Consider the following 20,706-nt stretch of genomic DNA (forward strand, 5'->3'; position numbering starts at 1 on the left):
CTGGTAAATGTAAGTCTTTCTTTGGAACTTATTTAAATGCACAATTTAAACTAGTACTGCTCAAATAAATATGACCTGGTTAAAGCTACTATCAGAAATAGGTACAGGGTTTAAAGTAGAGCTATGTTTCTTTTTTGTTAACAGAGGAAAATATTGAAAATGGGAATATGCTGAGATGTGATGTGGAGGCTAAACTAGGTGGAAAAGGAGGCAGCATACTCTCTTCTAGAGCACAAAATCAAAATTAAGATTCCATCAGAGTTTTCAAAAGCAAAAGCCCCTAACACAACATTTCTTTTACTGAAAACTACAAATAAACACACAATCACCTAAAATAAACTATCAGCAATGTTTATTCCTTTAGAGATGGTAACACTAGAGAGTAAGAAGTCAGAAGGACAGAAAAGAAGGAAAGTGCTTCAATATTTTGAAGGTACTTAGTCATTAAAACAATTAGTATACAAGGAAAGCAGTGAGACTTCAGATTCAGTGGCCCCTCCATAGTTTAACTCTGAAACAGGAGTCTACTGTTGGCTCTAGCTCACAAGCCCCTTCAAATGCAAGAAGCAAAGGACCTGTTACACCAGGTGATAATGGCTTTAATTAGAAAGTAAGTGTCATGGTCAGGTTCATGTGTCAACTTGGCCAGGTGGTGGTATCTGTTTGTCTGATTGGGCAAGTGCTGCTCGGTCTGTTGCAATGAGGACATTTCATAGAATTAAACCATGATGATGTCGTATGCTACATCCACAGCTGATTCCATTTGTAATCAGCCAAGGGGAGTGTCTTCTCTAATGATTGATGCTTAATCTGATCACTTGAATCCTTTTAAGGAGGATTCAGAAGGGACAGGATCTCTTCCTGCTTCGGCCAGCGAGCCTCTCCTGTGGAGTTCATCCAGACCATTCTGGAATCATTCCAATGATTCCATCAGAATCGTCAGCTTCCCAGCCTGTCCTGTGGATTTGGACACTTATGTGAGACACTTTATGAATTTTATATTTACAAATATTTCCTGTTGATTCTGTTTCTCTAGAGAACCCTAACTAATACAGTAAAGCAAATAAAAATGGGACAAGGAAGTGTTCCTATGTTCTGAAGCATCGAACCCAGAAGGCTAAAATGCGATGCCAGTTATATGTCCATATTTACATAATCCCATTTAATTCTTAGACTAATACCTTCCAGTAGACAATAGTAGACTTATATACATATATATGAAGAAATTGAAGGAACCAAGACTCAAATCTGTTTGATTGCAAAACTATTTATAGCCCATTCAACTACATTTCTAGCAAAGAAGCAAAATATCCAATATATCAAAAGTCCCCCCTCCCCCCCACTTTTCATTTAGATATGTTGGCATTTGGGAGCCATGACTGAGGATTGCTTTACAAATGCAGTTGCCTTGGTTTCCTTCTCTAAATTTGGTGTCTGGTATTTTACCTCTGAAATAAGGATGTCAATTTTTTTGTTTAACTTTTGTCAGGAACTGATATTACTCCCTCCCCTTTTTTTCTTTATATTTTGAAGCTGGAATTATAGAAAGCTTAGAACTGACCAAATAATATTTTCTAACTGAGCAAAGTTCTTTTGTACAGAGAATGATGACATCAATTCTCCCATCAATTGTGGAGTGACCAGAGGAAAGTCAACCACAGATAATTCGGTTATGTATAAGGAGACTCACAAAGGCTATTCAACACTGAAGTGGGAGAAATCTTTGACTGCAGAACTCTAAAAATGAAAGAGATTTTTCAGCCTTTTATGAACATTTTTGAAGGTGTAGTCTTTCTGAAAAATGACTCAAAATATGGACCTCTTAAAAGTTGTCTGGCTTCTGAGGTTATTTTTTGTAAATCATTTTACTATACATCTGTAAGTGAAAAAAGGACTAACATACGTTGAGTGCCTTCTTTTATTCTTTTGCAGAAGTCTTCATTATTATCTTATTATAGCTTTTACCAAGTCTATGTGGTAGGTATTATTTTTCCCATTTTTATCAAATGAGGAAATCAAAGACTGGGGACTGGAATTTTCCAAATTGGTGGTATTTGAACCCAGATATACTTCTCAATTCCACTTTTCATTTTGCCATGTTCTTTGTAACTAAGTTACTTATTGTCTTTTGATGGGTGAGATTATTAGAAGTATGAACTGAAGGATTATTCACTTGTGTCCACAAATGTCCACCAGTGCGTTTACCAGACAACATTAATTTAGATATAATCCATAATAAGATTAATTTCCAGATTTTTGTTATTAATTTATAGGTTAATCCTTCCAATTTCCCTTTTTGTATATATCTAATTATTTTAACCTCAAGAATTCTCTCTGCTATATTAAAACAGTACTAAAATATGATATAACACAAACTTAATGACAAGATAAAGTAAGAATTGATATACATAAATTATATTACTCTTTTCTTTTACCTTTTTGGAGGGTAGCAGGGGCTCAGAAAAATGGTGTCTGACTCCAGATCCTTAGGATTTATATGACTTCCAGGAGCAAAAGCCTGGCTTACCTATCTATAAGCAATGTAGCCTTGTCATAGAAGTAAGGGAAACAAAAAGGCAGGAAAATGTTCTTAAATGTCACAGCTCTGTGATATTCTACATTAGCAAACTTTAAAAATGATGACTCTATTCAAGTCAATGATTAACTCAGTTTATCAAAATTAAAATATCTCTTTTATACTGGAAGCAAAGTAGTATAATCATATATGAACCCTTAAACATTTGTAAAAAATTTGCACAAATATTGGTTATTAAAATTTCTTCAATGCCAAAATAGAAATTAGTCAGAATAAAATTTTTAATCTGGAAAATTTGCTGCATTTGTTTCAGATGTATTAGCTCATGAGGTTTAACGAACTGCTTTGCAAAATATTTTACAAAATACCTCAAGAATTTCAACTGTAGAAAATGAAAATTTACACAATTCCCTGCCTAAATCTGTTTTAAAGATGAATATGTAATTCTTCACAGCACTTAATTCTGTTTTAGCTTCCTCTGTTTTTTTTTTTAATTGGTCTGTACTCTTTATAAGCATGCATTTATAAGCTGTATCTATAACTTCATGGCTTAGAATCAATCAAATATTGAAATGCTTGAAAAAAGGAACTCTAATCTTATGAAGTAACATTTGAGTTGTAGTTTGTACATTTTGCAATTGCATCAATATTCCATAAATACACATGTACATCAGTTGCATATTTAAAAGGCATTTCAATGCTTTGACGATATTTGGAATTTACCTTTAAATTGACAATATTTTTAAATGTCAAGATACATTCTGATGTTCATAGAATTGAAAACAAATACCAACGATGCAGTTGGGTTATAATCATAGAACATGCCTCCAAAGTGAATCTATATTAGCACAACTCAATGTGGTAATTAAGATAGAAAAAAGCAGTACTAAGCCGCGTGTCCTATCAGGTTCCTTAGGGAGAAAAAATCACTGACGTGACTTGAAATGTGGCCAAGGGGTTTAGTTAGTCTCCAATTAGCTGTGAAATTCTGCTATTAAAATGCATAACAAATACCAGCCTGCATGTCCCTGAACCATTCATTATTTGAGTCCTAATTTCATATGGCTCCTTTATTGGAGCATATATCCCAAAAGCTAGCTCTGACTTTTAATTATACTATACAGCGAGTGCTGTCAGGTGATGCTGGAAGGACAACAGACTCTAGGGCATATATTGGTGAACCTCAAGGGCCCAACTCTTAACCAAAAGCAAGCAGCAGAACAAAAGCAAACAGTGCAGGAACCATCTACCGTGCAACAAAGCTAGGCTGTTGCCCCTCTTTAACCTTGCCTTTTACACTCATCATGAAATCCATATAGTAGGTTTGAGTGGCAAGGCAGAGATGTGAGCACAGGGGTTGTTTCAAGAGTGGGAAAATGGAATCTGTCTTTCTCAGGTTTAGAAAGCATATGCCTTCTTCCTGTATCCCTTTTTGCTGCATCACAGCTTCCCTTCATAAACATTTGCACTTTAAATACCACATTGATAATGAATATTCTAGGGTGAATAATGTTTTTAAAAGTAGGTTGGGTAAATATTTAGTGAATACTTTTCAGACTACAACTAGTTTATTCTTTGGAAAAAATTTTCTATATAAACATTCATTAGTAAGTCAGTTCTTTGAAAATCTTAACAAATTTTCCTTTATAGAAATAATAAATTGTTGTTCAATTCACAGGATAGGTTGGAAATAGTCTGTTTAACCAATGGCATAACTTCAAGTAGGAACATAATTCAGTTTTACTCATTTTTAATAAATTTACTGTGGAAAAATTGTCTCCTGACTTCTACCTCATGTCCTAATAATATCCTGTGCTTCAGATTAAGACAATCTTAGAGAAGAGCTGATGCTCTGATAATAATTCCTCCCACTGTCACTGTCAGCAGATGCACTAGAGTGGGTGGGGTAGATGTCCTATATTGAAGTGACTTTCAAAATCAATATGATTTCATGAGTAAAGGGACCTTTCAAAATTTTATTAAGAAGAAAACATTTCTAGTAATAGCCAATAATCCCTCAATTGCTCTGAACTAGGGAAAAATATATGCATGTATTTGTGGGAGCATGCTTGTGTGTATATGAGAGTATGTGTATAAGTGCCTATGACTGTGTAAGCATGATTGTGTGTGTATGAATGCATGTTATGTGTGTGTGAGAGAGAGTGGGTACCTGGTGCGTGTGTGAGAGTAAGGGTATGCATGAGTGTGTGTGGCATGTGTATGAGTGAATATGTGGGTGTAATTTGTGGAAGAGAAGCAGAGTGTCCATATGATGAGGTCAAGAGGTCATGGGTACAAGTGGAATTTTTAAATTTGGGCAATCCACAGAAACTCAACAATATATGGAGTAATGGGTGGAAAAGTCTAGTAAAGGACTATGTTGAACATGATTGTTCGTACAATATTCATCCAAGACATACAATTTCTATAATGATATTTTTCTATTAAAGGTAAATTAAAGCCTTTTAAATATCCATATGAAAAGACAGCGATGAATGGGATTGCATTGGGAGAAGAAACTTGCAATAACCAATAATGAGCTGGTAACCAGAATATATAAATCACTTACTCAAATCAGAACAATTAGACATTCCACCAGAAAAATACGCATAAATTTAAATAGCTGCTTCTCAAAGGATAATACCAAAAAAATAGATAAACATGGTAAAGTTCTCAGACCTATTACTTATCAGGTGGAAGCCATAAAAAATCACCAGATTGAGTGAAATGAGGACAGGCATTACCCAGAGTTGATGAGGATGGGAAGCCCCATGGATTTTCATCTCTACTGGGTGAGTGCAAACCTAGTGTACCACCCTTAGACCCAGGCAACGATGGCATCCACAGCATGCACCATACTTTAATATATCCCACTTTGGCCCTTCTCTAACTTTACAACTCCCCAGATACAGTGTCTGTGGGCCAAAGGGATGTGTTACCTAGAGCCTGCCATATACCCTCTTGTAGATCATGCTTCAGCTGCCTGAAGCTCCAGATTCCCTGCTCAAATAGTCCAGAGCCTGCTTTCACAATCTGCTTGGGAGTCTTCCCGGGTTTTGCCTCTGAAAGGGAGCTGATGCCACTTGTGTGTAGCACTAGACCCAAGAGATGGTCAAGATGCAGAAAGTTGTGGGAAGAACTATGAACTGGGTTTCCCCACTTTGTAAATTTACCATTTTATTTCATACTCATAAAGTCCTATCAATTGTATTTTTAAATATTTCTGATATCTTTCTACCCTCTGTAACTATACCCAGGACTGCAATAGCCACCAAAGATGTTCTTTCTGCTTCTATTCTTAGTTTCCTCATTTTCTCTGTCTGTAACAATCCAATGGTTCAACATTGTTCACAACATGAAGAAAAAAGAAATCCTTAACATGACAAGTGGCTGAATTCCTTCTGCCTGAAATATCTCCAGCCTCTTCCCCTACTACTCTAAACGTTACCCTGCTCCCCAGTTATCTTGGCCTTCTTGAAATTCCTCCTCCATGCTCTTTCTAGTCTCAAGACATTGGTCCGTCCAGTGCTTTGAACCATTCCCCTTCAACATACACATTTCCCTGATTAATTTTCACAAAGCCTTCATAGCTCAATTGAGATAGATATATTTTCTCCAAAGAACCTCACCTGGCCACTAATTTGTCAGATCCTCCCCCAACAAACTCTCACTTTGCTCTTTCTTAGCATTTAATACAGTACTAATAAAATAACTTATTTATTGCTTCACATCTGTCTCCCCAAGCTAAATTGCATGTTACATAGGAATTTTTAGCAGAAAAACTTTCAGATAGTAAGTGTTAAATAAATAATCATTTAACAAATGAATATAAACATTAATACTTGTAGTTTTGTAATACCTATATATTCTCTAAGGAAGAAGAAAATGTGTAGATAGCAATAATCACCATTTTTATTTGTATTATATGACAGATATTTAAATGATAATAAATATTTTAAGCCATACTTACAGTCATGAATAATATGTCCATGAGCTGTTTAAAAATAGTGTGATTCTATGTAATATACTAAATTTTAAAAAAACAACCTGAGCTTCTAATTCTTGGAAGGATTAGCATTTAAATAAAATAAATGGAGAGATAAATTCATAAACCTAATAGTAACAAGGATTATCATTTACATAAAATATACATAGGCATAAATTCACAAACCATAAATTTTCAAAATCAAATAGCAATTGTAACATTTAAATACACGTTGTAGCAAAATATGCATCATTTGTGCATGTATTTATGATGCATATTAATAGCTGGCATTTACTGAAAATTTACTGAATACAATATGCTTTAACTATATTATCTCTAATTATATCCACCATAAAGTCGATGTTATTATCCCTGCTTCACTGTTGAGTTAACTGATCGTTGGAGTTGTTACAAAACTTGCCAAGTTTGTGTTCGTGGACTCCTGAGAGCTGGACTTTAAAAGTTTATCTGATTGACTTCAAAGCCTGGCCCATTCACATTGCTTAAAAAGATTCACTTCATTTTCACTTTTACCAGAATTAATTTTTCAGTATCTAGTTGGAGTATTTTGATCAGAACTTTACTTTTCCAAAGAAAACACATTTGATTAAATCTGTTAAATAGGTTAGCATTTACTATACTTTGTGAATAATGAACTTAAAAGCAAGACAAACAAACACAAAAGCAGCAGCAAATCAATAAACCAACAAAAGTATACAAACTAGCTTACCAAAAATCATTTGAGAGTGATTTTGAGCTAATCCTTTCTAAAGTGTGAGCCTTAAGAACCTCTAAGACTGCATTTTTTACACTCTACATCTATAACATTTATTACACCTCTAACACTCTGCATTTATTATAGTAGTGTAAAGACCAAATCAAAGTTATAAATCCAAGACGATATTAACAATGCAATGTTAACGGACAAGGAAACAAGCAAATGCCACTATAAAATCACTGCAACCTGCTGATTATTAGCGCTTGTTTGCACATGCAAGTATACTTTCTCTGATAAGTAATCTAACAATTAGTGAGCATAATGCCCAAGGTAGAAAGCAGTCATTGAAAACTAGAGGTCATTTTATGCTAGAATATCAGTGTAAAATGAATTTCTGTCCTGGTCTTTTCCTCTATGGAGAAAAGATGCACGTGGGTATCATTAAGTGCCAGATTGTTTCTCACATTTTCTTGGAAACCATACCATACTGCAAAGGCAATTAAATGCATAATTTTAATTCTGAAGAAATTATCACTGCTAAAATTCATGGATAGAATGAGAATTGTCATATAAAAGCACATATAATTTTGAAATTACATTTAGTGATTGTGTATATTATATACATGGGTGCAAATACTCATACATAACTAAGTTAGTTGGAGTTAATGTAATATGTCAATGATTTTGCATAATTAGTCTAAACTAAATCCCAAAATAAAAGTCCCTTCCACATTGCAAATAAAATTCCAACCTAACCCTGTTATTTATTTTATTTATTTTTTACATGAAGCTCAGCCTAAAATATAGCTCAATTAGAAAGTGAACCTTTAACAATGTCCTTAGCTTCATCAAAGTAAATGTGAGAAAAGAAATAAGGTATACATAAAATGAGGAAATGCAAATGATTACTTTTATACCTTGTATAAAACAAAAAGAGGAAAACATAACTAAAGTAATGTTTTTCATAGATGACTTCCTTCTAGAAAGGAATACATTTTCAGTTAATGTCACAGATTTGCCCCAGTCTGTTTATAGTGGTGATTCTGAAAAGCATCACCATGAAAGATGTTTTGCAGTTGTATTTCATTCTCCTTTTCTCCATGAATGAAGGTTATAGTGTTCGAAATCAAGAATGCTGGCCACTTTAGGATCTATGTCCTCCCAAATTTTCTGATTTTTTTTTCAGAATTATGGTGACAACTCTGTGTATAATCATCTTATAATAGAGATGTAAATTTCTTTAAGACATATAGAGTTTTTTGAAGAGTTTTTACGATGCACTGAAATTTCAAAATGCAACTTTCAAAAAACCGTGAGAAGAATGAACATTACCCTGTTTGAATTATCATCAAGAATAGTTTATTATTTGCATCAGTGAGTTCAGCAGACTTTGATAAAGGTTGAACAAATGTTTGAACAAATGTTGAGCAGCCCATTAGAATCATTTGGAAAGCTTTTAAAAAATATACTCAATTCCCAGGCCACACTATAGATTAGTTAATTCAGAATCTCTGGAGGTGTGTTGCCAAATTGGATTACTGTCTTCATCCACAATCACTTTGATTTCAAACAGTTAGATATTAAAGCCATGGTATGTTATTCTAAGTTGCATTCTTTCTTTTTCTCATTATTCAAAAATGAAGACATCCTGCACTGTTTTGAAATTATATGTAAATGTGCATTACAGTGTTTGTCCTAAAATGGCAGTGTGAATGCTAATATCTTCCAGAAACACTTATCTTTGAGTTCTCATCAGCCCAGCATGTGAACGGTCAAACACAGCTTAGTATCCAAGGTTAAGTTTAACATCTGTAGCTAAGACTTTTCAGCATAACCTTGTGAGCTCCTCTGCAACTTCATTTATTTCCTTCCTGCACTTTCAGAGTACCAGAAACCATTCTTAATTTCCTTGTATGCAGAGGAATGTTCATCAAGAACTCCATTCTCTTTTGTAAGTGCCTCAGTTCCCCATTTTAAAGCTAGCAAGTATTATTATTTTGGAAATGTAAAATGATATGGTACTGCAAGAACTCATATTCTGAAAAAAAAAAAACAAGGGTATTATATTTTTCATGGAGGATAATTAAGAATATGATGAAAAGGAAACGTGGAAAATCATCTTTAGGGAATCCAATCTTAGGGAAAGTAATATTGTTTTTCCTTTCATTAAATGCCATTTAACCTGATGATAAACAACTTCTCAAACTCAAACGTTTAGAAAACTATAATTTGGGGGAATAACTAAGAGTAGTGATGTCTTCTTTTTGCTAATTAATGCAAATATAGTTTGAGAGATAAGATAAGGAGATAGTGGAAAAGAGGGTAAAAAGGAGGGAGGGAAGGAGAGAGAAAGAAAGCAAGGAGGATTTTAAGTGTTATATAATGCAATGTTTTAAAACAAGCAGATGCCATTCTGAACGGGGAAGACTCTCAGTAAATCTATGCCATTGGAATTCTTTCCATGTCCATGAGCATAAGGTTTAAGTGTTTAACGTTGTCATGTAGATGGTAATACATGAGGAAAATATGCATTTATCTTTGGGGAGGAATGTTAAATAATATCTTGAATGACAAACTGTGGTACTAACATGTGAAATAAATGCACATCAGCAATCTTTTCTTTAAAAATCCATATTCTTTTAGCACTATCATCATAAATGCATCCTTTTATAGACAAATAATTTGCACAAGTTTACAGTATTGCTCCGTGACTTAAAGTTACTATGATTAAAGTCTTCTAGAAACAACAGTAAGCCAAAAAAATCTGCTGAATGTGGACACATGTTTTTAGCCATCTGGGAATGTGGAGTTCATGGTGGGAGCTCTATTTCCCAAGCTCTGCCACTCTCACTGCTTTTTTCACTTAGTGCACCAAGGTCCAAAAACGTACTGTTAACTGTTTCCTCCCTGCAGATGGTAATTGACCTTGATCACCATGAAACTAACAGATAAAACAGGGACAGAAGAATCCACATGCCTTAAGACAAAAAATATGCATTCCCTGAAGACTGGTGGACAGGATAGGTATTTTAGTCCAGTGCTCTAGATATTTTCCTCAGCTCTTTTGCACCAACCAGAAGCTTCGGTGCAAAACTGTCATTTATCTCCAAAGGATCACTTTTGTTCTCTTATTACCATTACATGAAAGAAAATCACAGTTGTTTTCATTGTGTCTCAAGATTCACAACACCTCATACCTACAGGTATTAGCACATGAATTTGTTTTCATGCATATAAATGACAAACGAAAATGGAATGCTCTTTGTTGAAGTCACCTAATAAAGGTACACTATAAAAACCTGTACTCCCCTAAATAATATATACATAAGCTAACACCGTAGGGGGTCTATGGGGCTACCACTTTTGTGACCTTCATTAAAACAAATATTATCTTTGCATCTTTAATGATAAGCTAAAAATATTTTAAAGGATGAGGTTAGTGTAGCCTCTTTGCCTTCGATAGGTTTGCCCTGGTTTAAGTGAGTGGCTAAGTTTCCCACATCCTGTTATGTGTGGTCATGATACACATATCTTTAAACATCTGCATACCCATCCATACGCACACCCCAATACACACACATATACACGTGCACACACTCATTCATTATCCAGGAAGGCCTTATATGGTACTGTGGAGGTTATGTATATATAAATGCACATACATACATATGCGTGTGTTATGTTTATATATATATATATATGTATGTATGTATATATACGCAGTAATGAGTGAATGCAAAAAAAAGTAAAATGCATGCTTTTCTTATTTTTTTTTTTTTTAAGAGGGAGGAAGGGAAGGAAAGACAGAGAGAAGGAAGGAAGGAAGGAAGAAAGGGAAACATCTTTAAACATTTTCTTGTTTTATTGTATTTTGTTTGTTTGTTTGTTTGTTTTTACATGGGCTGGGGCCGGGAATCGAACCGAGGTCCTCCGGCATGGCAGGCAAGCACTTTGCCCGCTGAGCCACCGCGGCCCGCCCGCTTTTCTTTATATAATCTGGCTATTCTAAATGAATTTCAATAATGCGGGTTATAATCAAATGAGTAGCATATGAAAGAGAAATTATTTGCTTCTTCTTCTGAGATTCAAGCCATCACAGTAAAGCAGAAAAGAAGAGATTGTCAGTGTGCATGTGTGTGTTTATATGTGTGTGTGTTGAGGAGTGATGTGGAGAGGAAAACTTTGCTCGACTGTAAGTGAATAAAATGACAAAGAGTGTGGGGAAAGCAGTGGATGTGGTGTTCTCTCTCTGTCATAAGCTTCCAGGGCCTCTGTTGCCTTTTATTCTACCTGTTTTCAAAACCCATCCCCAAACTTTCTTCCCTGTTGCAGCATCCTTAATATAATCCTGGTAACTATAATCACATTTTATTTTTCTATGCATGTCAAGAATTTGTTTTTATCGTGTCTTTTCTTCTACAAATATATGAATATTTTACATTTTTAGCTCTTATAATGTACTTTCTCAGATGTCCTCAGTGAAATTAACTTCATGCTATGCAACAGGATGTTGAAATATAAATGTTAAATGATGCACCAAAACAAAAAAGATGATACATAGTAAAGAAAATGTGAGACTTACAAGCTAGAATTTGCCCATTGTCATTGTACCGTCGCAGACCTGATTAGACAGTCATTCAACTGAAAATATGATTATAAAAGAATCCTGAGAAAGTATTTTCAGGGGAATTTCTTTTGAGAAAGCTGATACTATAGTGGGAGTTACCTACCCTACCCCAACCCATTTGTTTTAAGTCATAGACTTGGGAGAGTTTTGTTGGGAGCAGGGCAGGTGAGGGGAGTGGAAATGGATTGGTTTTTAACATCAACCCAGGAAATAGAAAAGGCTGGTGACAGGTTGATAACTTCATTTTATCTGTACTACATGTTCAGAGTAACATGTGCGTATGTGTGTGAAGTTATAGATGCTTGAAAATAGATAAAATACATCTAGAAATCAGGATGCCTGGTTTGATGCAAAGGTCCTATAAAGGTTGAACTACTAATGACAGTGATTATCATTTTCAAATCTTTACCGCTGAGAAATTTTCATATGTCATGTTACATTCAATGCTATATACTTACAAATAAAAATACCTGCATATAATGAAGTCTACATTGAAAAGATGTAAGATTAGCATAAAAGTTTAAAATTATTGAATTCTCATCCCCTAGATTTTAAATCTCTTGATTACCATGCATATTCGCTGCCCTTTGCCAAGAAACTATTATCTTTACTCTGGGGAGGAAAAAACTTTCAGAAATTATTTGGTCACAGGATTTCAGACTCAGGCGAAAGCCTTTCTCTGGTATTCATTTAACAATTAAATTTTCTATTGTCCTTTGAAGAAGGGACCTGATCCTGGCATACTTTATTGAAAACTAATTATCAAATTTTGCATGCTTTCTTTAGAGCACCTTTAGTTTAAGAACAAAGTGAGTCTTAATCCTTTCCTGAAGCCCTTTGTGAAGCGGATAAAAGACAGTAAAAACGCAGAGAGTTTAGAAAGAAATGCCCATGGAGAAACAAACAAGGACCCACAGGAGCTGAGGGAGAGCCCTTGAAACCAGAACCCAGGAGAAAAGGACCAGCAAATGTCACCATGTGCCTTCCATGTGACATAGGGAACTCAGACACTAGCAGCCTTTCCCCAGAGATATCATCTTCCTTTTGCTGTCTTAATTAGGATATTTTCATGACCTTAGAACTGTAAATTTGTAAAGTAATAAATCTCCATTGAAAAAGCCAATCCATTTCTGGTATATTGCATTCTGGCAGTTTTAACAAACCCAAACACATAGTGTTCATAATTTCTTGGTTAGAATTACAAATAAATAGTGAATTTTCTAAAATATTCATATTCTAAATAGTTTAGTTATAAAAATATACAGCAAGCTATAATTGATTACTATACACTGATATGTCTTTAACTGGATATCATAATAAAGATTGATCCTCAGAGAAGGAGGAGATAGGGGAAGCTGAGTGTATTCACAGAAAAATTAGGGAATTTCAACTGTGTTGTTGCTGTGGAATAAGTTGACATTAATTAAATATCTATTCATTGACAACAAATGCGAAATAACATTAAGCACTTAGTAGAGCATTAAACACATACTTAAGGACTAATTGTACCATATCAACAGTTAATGGCAATATAAGAAACTAGATATACAATAATATATAATTGGTGTTAGCTGAAAGATATTCTATGAGTGTGATTTCCTATTTCATAATGGGACAGCAGTACAATATATACAGAATTACTGAGATTTTCCCTCCTCCAATCATGGACATATTTAGGTACTACTAATGTAACTGAATATATCTGTGTCACCATTAAAAAACTAACATTTCAAATTGTACACTCACAATCTCACCTCCCTGTGGCAAAAATAAATCTACTTATATAACTAAGATAATTTTCTGTCTAAGGTGAAATGAAAACTCAATACATATGAAACAAAGAAATTAAGCTGAAGTACATGACACCCACTTTTAAGAGGTTCTTCCAAAGATACACTTCTCAATGTTGTCTCCTTTTACAGAATTGGGGTTTTTACTTAAAATAGAGCAAGGTAGGACCCAGATTCAGAGAAATGCAGGCGACTCCCCCTGCGGAACATGGTCTAAACATTTCACCATTCCACATAACTATGAACTGAAATATCTACTTGACTCTGTCTTCATCCTATGGAAAGTTTCCAAAGTAAGTTTCAGTATCAAAATAGAGGAAGAGATGTAGTCTATATTTTGGCATTGAGATCTCTGTTGTCAAAGGCTATGCTGTTTGAACTCTGCCTAAACATTCCTCTTCAAATCGTATATAATCCTAGTCATTTTCTGGGAAACACAATAAAAATAACTTTCTGATGCAAACAATACTTTGGATTGTTGTCATAAATATGTACCTTTTCCTGTCCTTTGACATGTAACTTTGCAGTTCCTCCCACAAGGGGAGCAGGGAACTTTCCTGTCCCTTGACTTTGGCCTCAGAACATATGAAGTTAGCAGAATTGGTACAAATTTATTCCTGAAGTTCACTTTGCACTAAGGCTTGTCCTCTTGTCTTGCAGGTCACATATGGCAGAATAAAGATGGTCACCAGCTCCTTGACAGTTTCCCTATGGAGAGGACAGTTCTATTTCTTCTCTCTTTGAATTTAGGCTGGTAGGTAGGAGCTGAAAGACCCCAAAAGTTTGTTATTGGAAGTACAGTAAGGAGACTCTCAATAAGTAGGTCAATGAGAAAAATACCATTGGAAGCTGGAAAGAAGGGCCACATGTAATGAGGAAAATATAGGAAATAACTAATATTCAAGAATGGGCCAAGGATATTTCTAGACAGTAAGTTGCAAGTTCCAAATGACTTCTTGCTGCCTATAATCAGAATTACAAAAAGAAAGTGATGAATGAAGGAAGGAATTGCTAAGTCTTTAAGCAGAATTAAGAGAGATATAAAGGAGTCAGGGCTTGTTGTACATTTAAATCAGGCTGATGTTTATTCCTAGTCTATCTCAGAGTGATAACTGAATAGAGGACAAAAATAAAATCTAGGATTCAACCAGTAAACCATGGTCTGAGTTTAAACAGGTCAAGGATAAAGCTGTAAGATTTTTTAATAAGAACTCACAGAAATTATGTTTTTAGGACTTTTCTGTGGAAAAAAAGGAAGTTGTTGTGACTGTTGACGGTTTCATCACCTAGCTGACTGATGATCAAAGGAAGAGAAGAGAATAGTCCCAAAATACATGTTATGCCTTCTGTCTAATGAAATGAATTATAATTTCATACACAGGAAAGCCACAAAATTTTTAAAACAATTATATAAGATTAGATGAAAGAGCATGTAATGAAAAGAGGTCTTTGAACCTCTAATCTTCTACAGGCAGTAAGCAGTATGGGAACACTACTCAGTGGCAAACTTGTGTCTTTTATTGTGTGAAATCAAGGATAATTCAGAAAGCAGAGCCAAGAGCCATGGAGAATCGTTCTGAGGGAATAGGACTTGGTCTTAATCGAGGAACTGGAATATGGGCTGCAGTACATTTCAGAACTGCTACAGTCCTGTGATGTTTATATAAATCCTATCCTCTCTCCTTTGAGATTGGAGTGCCAATTGTCACTTTCTTATTGTGCATTGCCAATTCAGCTGTGTATTGCCATCATTTGTTGAGTGTATGAAGGGCAAATAATAATCTCTTTACCCCATAAATCTTTAGATTAAGAGAAATCCTGTGGAAGGAAACACATCTGAGGTGCTTCAAACACATCAGAACCTGATTTAGGTTTATCAAAGCCTGAATTTTTAATTGATGTTGCAGTGAAAAATGATTTGGGGGAGATTTGAGAGGGTTGAGTATATTTTGCATTTGAGTGGAATGTAAATAATTTTAGCTAGAGAGTGGGCTGTCATGGGTTAAAAATGGTTCAAAGTTCTTTGAACCTCCTTTTATCAAAAGGCAGAGCCTGTTGGCCGTCACCTGGAATGCAGGTGGACTTGGGGCTAATTTGACCAATAGAGAAAAATAACAGTAGCTTTATGTCTGTTCTGTGTCTAGCATTCCCCAGGAATGTCATCCTCTGCCTTGTCTTCCAGGATCCTTGTACCTTCATGGAAGAAGTCAAACTACCGTGCTGGAGAGACTATGCGGAGAGTCCCTAAAACTACACAGAGCTGAGAGGAGCCCCGCAGAGGTCAGCCTTTAGATGTTGCCCCCAGTGGCCATGAATGGGATGTAAACATAGGTCCATCTAGAGTGGGCCACCCATCAGCTGAATCCCATCACTGAGTGATCACTGCCAATAGCACAGGTACATCACCTGGGCTTCCAATCTCGATGTCCTAAGCTGACCTAGGTCTTACTAGGTGTAAAGCAGGGTTCTAAATGCTGGAATCCTGGGATTAATGTGAAAACAAATGAGCAAACAAAACAGGCTCGTTACCTGCCTTCCAGAGCCTCATATCCTTTCATATTCTTAAGAAACATGACACTTTAGACAGAAAATTATTTGCTATTTGCTTCCTTAGGTCTAAGAGTTGAAATTTTTTTTCAGGTGTTTGATTAAAAGTTAAACTGAATCACCCCTATGATGATCAAACTACTCATCAAAAAATGAGGCCTTTCTTTCCAAATCCACCAACCTACTAATTCAGGTTATGTTACATACACTGCATTATAGGAAATGCTGCTCCTTAGAAACTGGGATTTTATAACTAGAATTTAATTTCTAGCCTGATTTATTTCCTCTAAAACCCATCTCATCACAGAATAAGAACCTAGCTACATAGTTAAGATTTTAGGAAATGACAACCCTTCAGGCTATTTTCCCTTTTTGTTTATTATTTTAATTTTTTAAAAGTAGCTGTAAAAATGAAAATATGAAATGATGGGTAACAATTTATAGAGGGTTAAAATTTTAAAATATCTTCATGAACACTCACAAAAATTGTGAGGGATTCCTTCATTCTGAAGCTAAGGAAACTAAAGTTCCAGGAGCAGTTAAGTGATTTCGAGGTCAAATGAAAAGTAAACTGTGGAGCTGAGGGGTAAGCCCAGGTCTTTGATTTCTAAGTCCACACAACAGGCTCTGATGTTTCTGCCATCATTTCTGCGTTGTGTTGACAGACAAATTTAGAGCTGGAAAGTCCAGGTTTTTCCACTAATACTTTTTCCCAAATAATCAACTCACAAGTATCTACTAGAGTTAAGATGATTGATTCTTCTAAAAGAATGTGCATTAACACATTTATATTGCAAAATATAATTTCAATCCCAAAGACTAGCTATATCAGAATTTATAACAGTGGAATTCACACACATTGGCTGGTGGTGAAAACATAATTGGCTTCCAAATCTTTAGATTGATTAGATTATTATAAGTGGGTTTGGGGATTAGGAAGTTGGACATACTTCTCAAACTTCGAAGCACTGTCAAGCATTTTTACATATAAAAACAAAATTATAGAATTATAGATTTTATAGGTGTTAAATTGTCTAAATCCCTTATTTTTCAAAATGGAAAAATGTCTCATTTTGATAACTAATGCTCATTGCTTTACCATGCACATGTGATTTTATGTACTTTATTTCACAAGAGACTTTTGAAGATGGTTTATAGAATTTTACAGATACATTTTATTGTTAGTTAACAACTTATCACAAACTTAGAGGCAAAATACACATTTATTATCTCATCCTCTCCAAGGGTCAGAAGCCCAGCCTCAGTTTCACTGAGTCCCCTCAGCATCTCCCACAGCTGCAATCCAGGTGTCAGCCAGGCCCCTTTCTGGGGCTCAGGTCCTCTCCAAGCACATGATGGTAGAACTCATTTCCTTGAAGCTGAACCATGAAGGACCTGTTTCCTTGCTGGCTGTCAAGCAGACACCACTCAGCATCTCAAGACCCCTGCAGGGTCCTCTCATGTGTCCCCCCCTCACAGGTTCCCTCACAGCATAGTGGCTTATTTCAGAAGAGCCAACATGACAGTCCATCTCTCCAGTCTACTAAAATGGAGTCCTATATGATGTAACTTAATCCTGGGTCTGACATCCCATCCCCTTTGCCATATTCTATCCACCAGTAGCAGGTCTCGAACTCCACCTGACCTCAATAGGAGGGGACTACGCAAGGGCATGACTCAGTGGGGCTCCACTTGGTCCACCGCGATATACCAGCGAGAAAAGTAGAAGCTGCTGACATGGACATTTACTTTCAGATACGTCAGGTTCCAAATTCTCTGCTTTACTTAAGACAGAGGGACATTAAAATTTACTTTTCATTTAATCGCCTGTTAAATTTCCCAGGACTTTTTTTTTATGGGTCTATAAATAAAAGACAGAAATAAAATTTAAAATAACATAAAAGATGGGGGTGTTTCACATTTGCATTGTTGTAAATGACTTGACCTTCATTCCAGCAGAAGTTGCTACACCTTAGATATTTCTGCTTCTCAGTTAGGATTTGGCTTCCATCACCAGATAGGAGTGCCTTGCGAGTAGACAGAGGTGGTGCTAGGGGAGCAGATGTGAGGACAAGAACTTGAGGCACCTCATATGATTTACTTTCTCTTTTCCTCCAGGCCTAGTAAGGCTTGTTCATGATGATTGCAGTCTGCAAGAATTTGCTCTCAAGTCTCTACATTATAACATTGGAAATTTCCATTCACAAGTCTAGCACAGAATATAAGTTTAAATAAAAACTTCATTTAAGTGAGTGTCGCCAGCTGTCTTCCAAGGAAGGAAAGTGTAAGCAGAATGTGAGGGAAAAAATAACTAGTAGTGAAAACTATCATCAGTTTTCAACTAATTCCAGCAGAGAAGGAGAAACCTCTGATTAAGAAAGTTACTTACAAGAATCCTGGAAGAGCTATTCTCAAAGTTATGGTGATGAAGAGACAGTGTTGCCAAAATCCTCTGGACACCCCCACCCCAGGACACTGGTTTGATGACCTATTAAGGATTTTCTATGTCTAATGAATTTAGAATCAGGGAAACAAGATGATTATATTAAGATAATTAGCATTTTTATCACTTCAAAATTCTAGGGTAAGACCACTCTATTAGTTCTAATACCGGAATGCAATATACCAGAAACAAAACAGCTTTTACAAAGGGAAATTATTAAGTTGCAAGCTTACAGTTCTTAGGCTGTGAAAATGTCTAAACTAAGGCATCCAGGTAACGATACCTTAATCCCAAAAAAAGGGCTGATGAAGTACAGGGTTTCTCTCTAGCTGGGAGAGCACATGGTGATATCTGCTAGCTTCCTCTCCTCATTTTATAAGGGTCCCCTGGGGGCGTTTTCTTTCTGTATCTCCAAAGTTTTCTGGCTGTGTGGGCTCTGTCAGCACTGAGAGTTTTCCAAACTGGTTCCCTCTTAAAGGGCTCCAGCAGGTAACCCCACCTCGAACAGGTGGAGACACATCTCTATGGAAACCATCTAATCAAAAGTTACCACCCACAATTGGGTGGTCACATCTCCATGGAAACAATGAAAAGGATCCCACCCAGCCATATTGAACGAGGATTAAAGGACATGGCTTTTATGTGGACAATGACAGTTTCAAACTGGCACAAACATTTTTTAATTGCAATTTTTTTTTTTTTTGCTGAGTACATGGCACAGACTTTTATCATAGTAAATTCATAACCTGCTATACCATAAGTTGCTCATGGCTCCTATAACAAATTACCACAAACTTAGTGACTTAAAACAATATTTATCATCTTATAGTTCTGGAGGCCAGAAATCTGAAATCAATCTTATGGGGCTAAAAACAAGGTACCAGCAGGGCTGGAGCCTTCTGCAGGGTAGAGGAGAAAATCCATCCCTTGCCTCTGCATGACTACTGGAACCCTTTGATTTGTGGCTGCCTCATTCCAATATACACTTTTGTGGTCCCATCACCTTCTCCTCTTCTGCAGTCAAGTCTCCCTTTGCCTCCCTTTAATGAGAATATTTGTGATTACATTTTGGGCCCACCCTGATAATCCAAGACAATCTCCCACCTCAAAATCCCTGATTTAATCATATCTGCAAAATTCCTTTTTCCAGAAAAGATAAGATTGACATTTCAGAATTGGACATGCATATCTTTGAGGTGCCAGCATTCAGTCAACACAGCACTGTCCTTATACACGCACCTGAGTTATGCAAGTATGTGAAGCTAAATCTTAAATAAACCCCTATTTCCCTACTGGACTGCTTTTCAGACAAGTGAATAGTATTACAACAACTTCATAAAAGCCAAATATTCACATTTACACAAACACAGTTCTTTTACCTCTTTCCTATTCCTCTTTAGTCTTTTAGGATTTTTTTAAGCATTTTTTTTATTATTATTAAATATAGCATATATATACAAAGAGTCTTTTAAGTTGTTTATCTCTGAAAATGGACCCCACCCTCACCCAAAACAAAGCGAACTCTTTAATACAGCACATGCAAATATTTGTAACTATTTTTATTATTCACATGTTAAAACTCTTCATTTTTAAAAAAATAGATTAGGCAAGCACTGTAGGTTCTTATTTCAGGATCCATTTTTTTTTCTAATAGTATTATATTGCACCTTTAAACACTACTTGGTTTTTATATCTCTACCTTCTGCTGACATGTTTTAAGCTGCTTTATCAAATTATTTTTAAAAATATAATTACTGCGCGTAGAAAATGTATATAGTATATAGAAAAATCGCACATATCAGAGGCACTGTTCCTTGCATGTTTGTTTGTAGAACTCAAAGCTATCTCTACAGCACAGAAGGAAAGATTTATTTACATCAATTATTTTTGAAAGGCATTAAGTGAGTTTTCTGCTACCTGATCAGGACCTATCGATCTAGGCAAAAAGTAAATAATAAATCACCACAAAGGCTTCATTCTTGCCACCTAATGAATGTGACACATTTATTGAACAATGAGTTTAACTTGCTTCAGAATGTTAGTGCAGAAATATTTCTGGG

The 20,706-nt window shown here is 35.6% G+C and overlaps 1 long non-coding RNA gene across 1 annotated transcript in view; it reads left to right on the forward strand.

Annotated features, from left to right (window-relative positions):
- Positions 1-15,840: 15,840 nt before the first annotated feature.
- LOC143662533 (uncharacterized) overlaps positions 15,841-20,706 on the forward strand; it is a 31,132-nt gene continuing 26,266 nt past the window's right edge. Inside the window, exon 1 of the long non-coding RNA XR_013165393.1 lies at positions 15,841-15,936. This is a non-coding gene — a long non-coding RNA (uncharacterized LOC143662533). The remainder of the gene's footprint in view (positions 15,937-20,706) is intronic.

This window comes from Tamandua tetradactyla, chromosome 18 (genome assembly GCF_023851605.1).
Source record: "Tamandua tetradactyla isolate mTamTet1 chromosome 18, mTamTet1.pri, whole genome shotgun sequence".
NCBI lineage: Eukaryota > Metazoa > Chordata > Mammalia > Pilosa > Myrmecophagidae > Tamandua > Tamandua tetradactyla.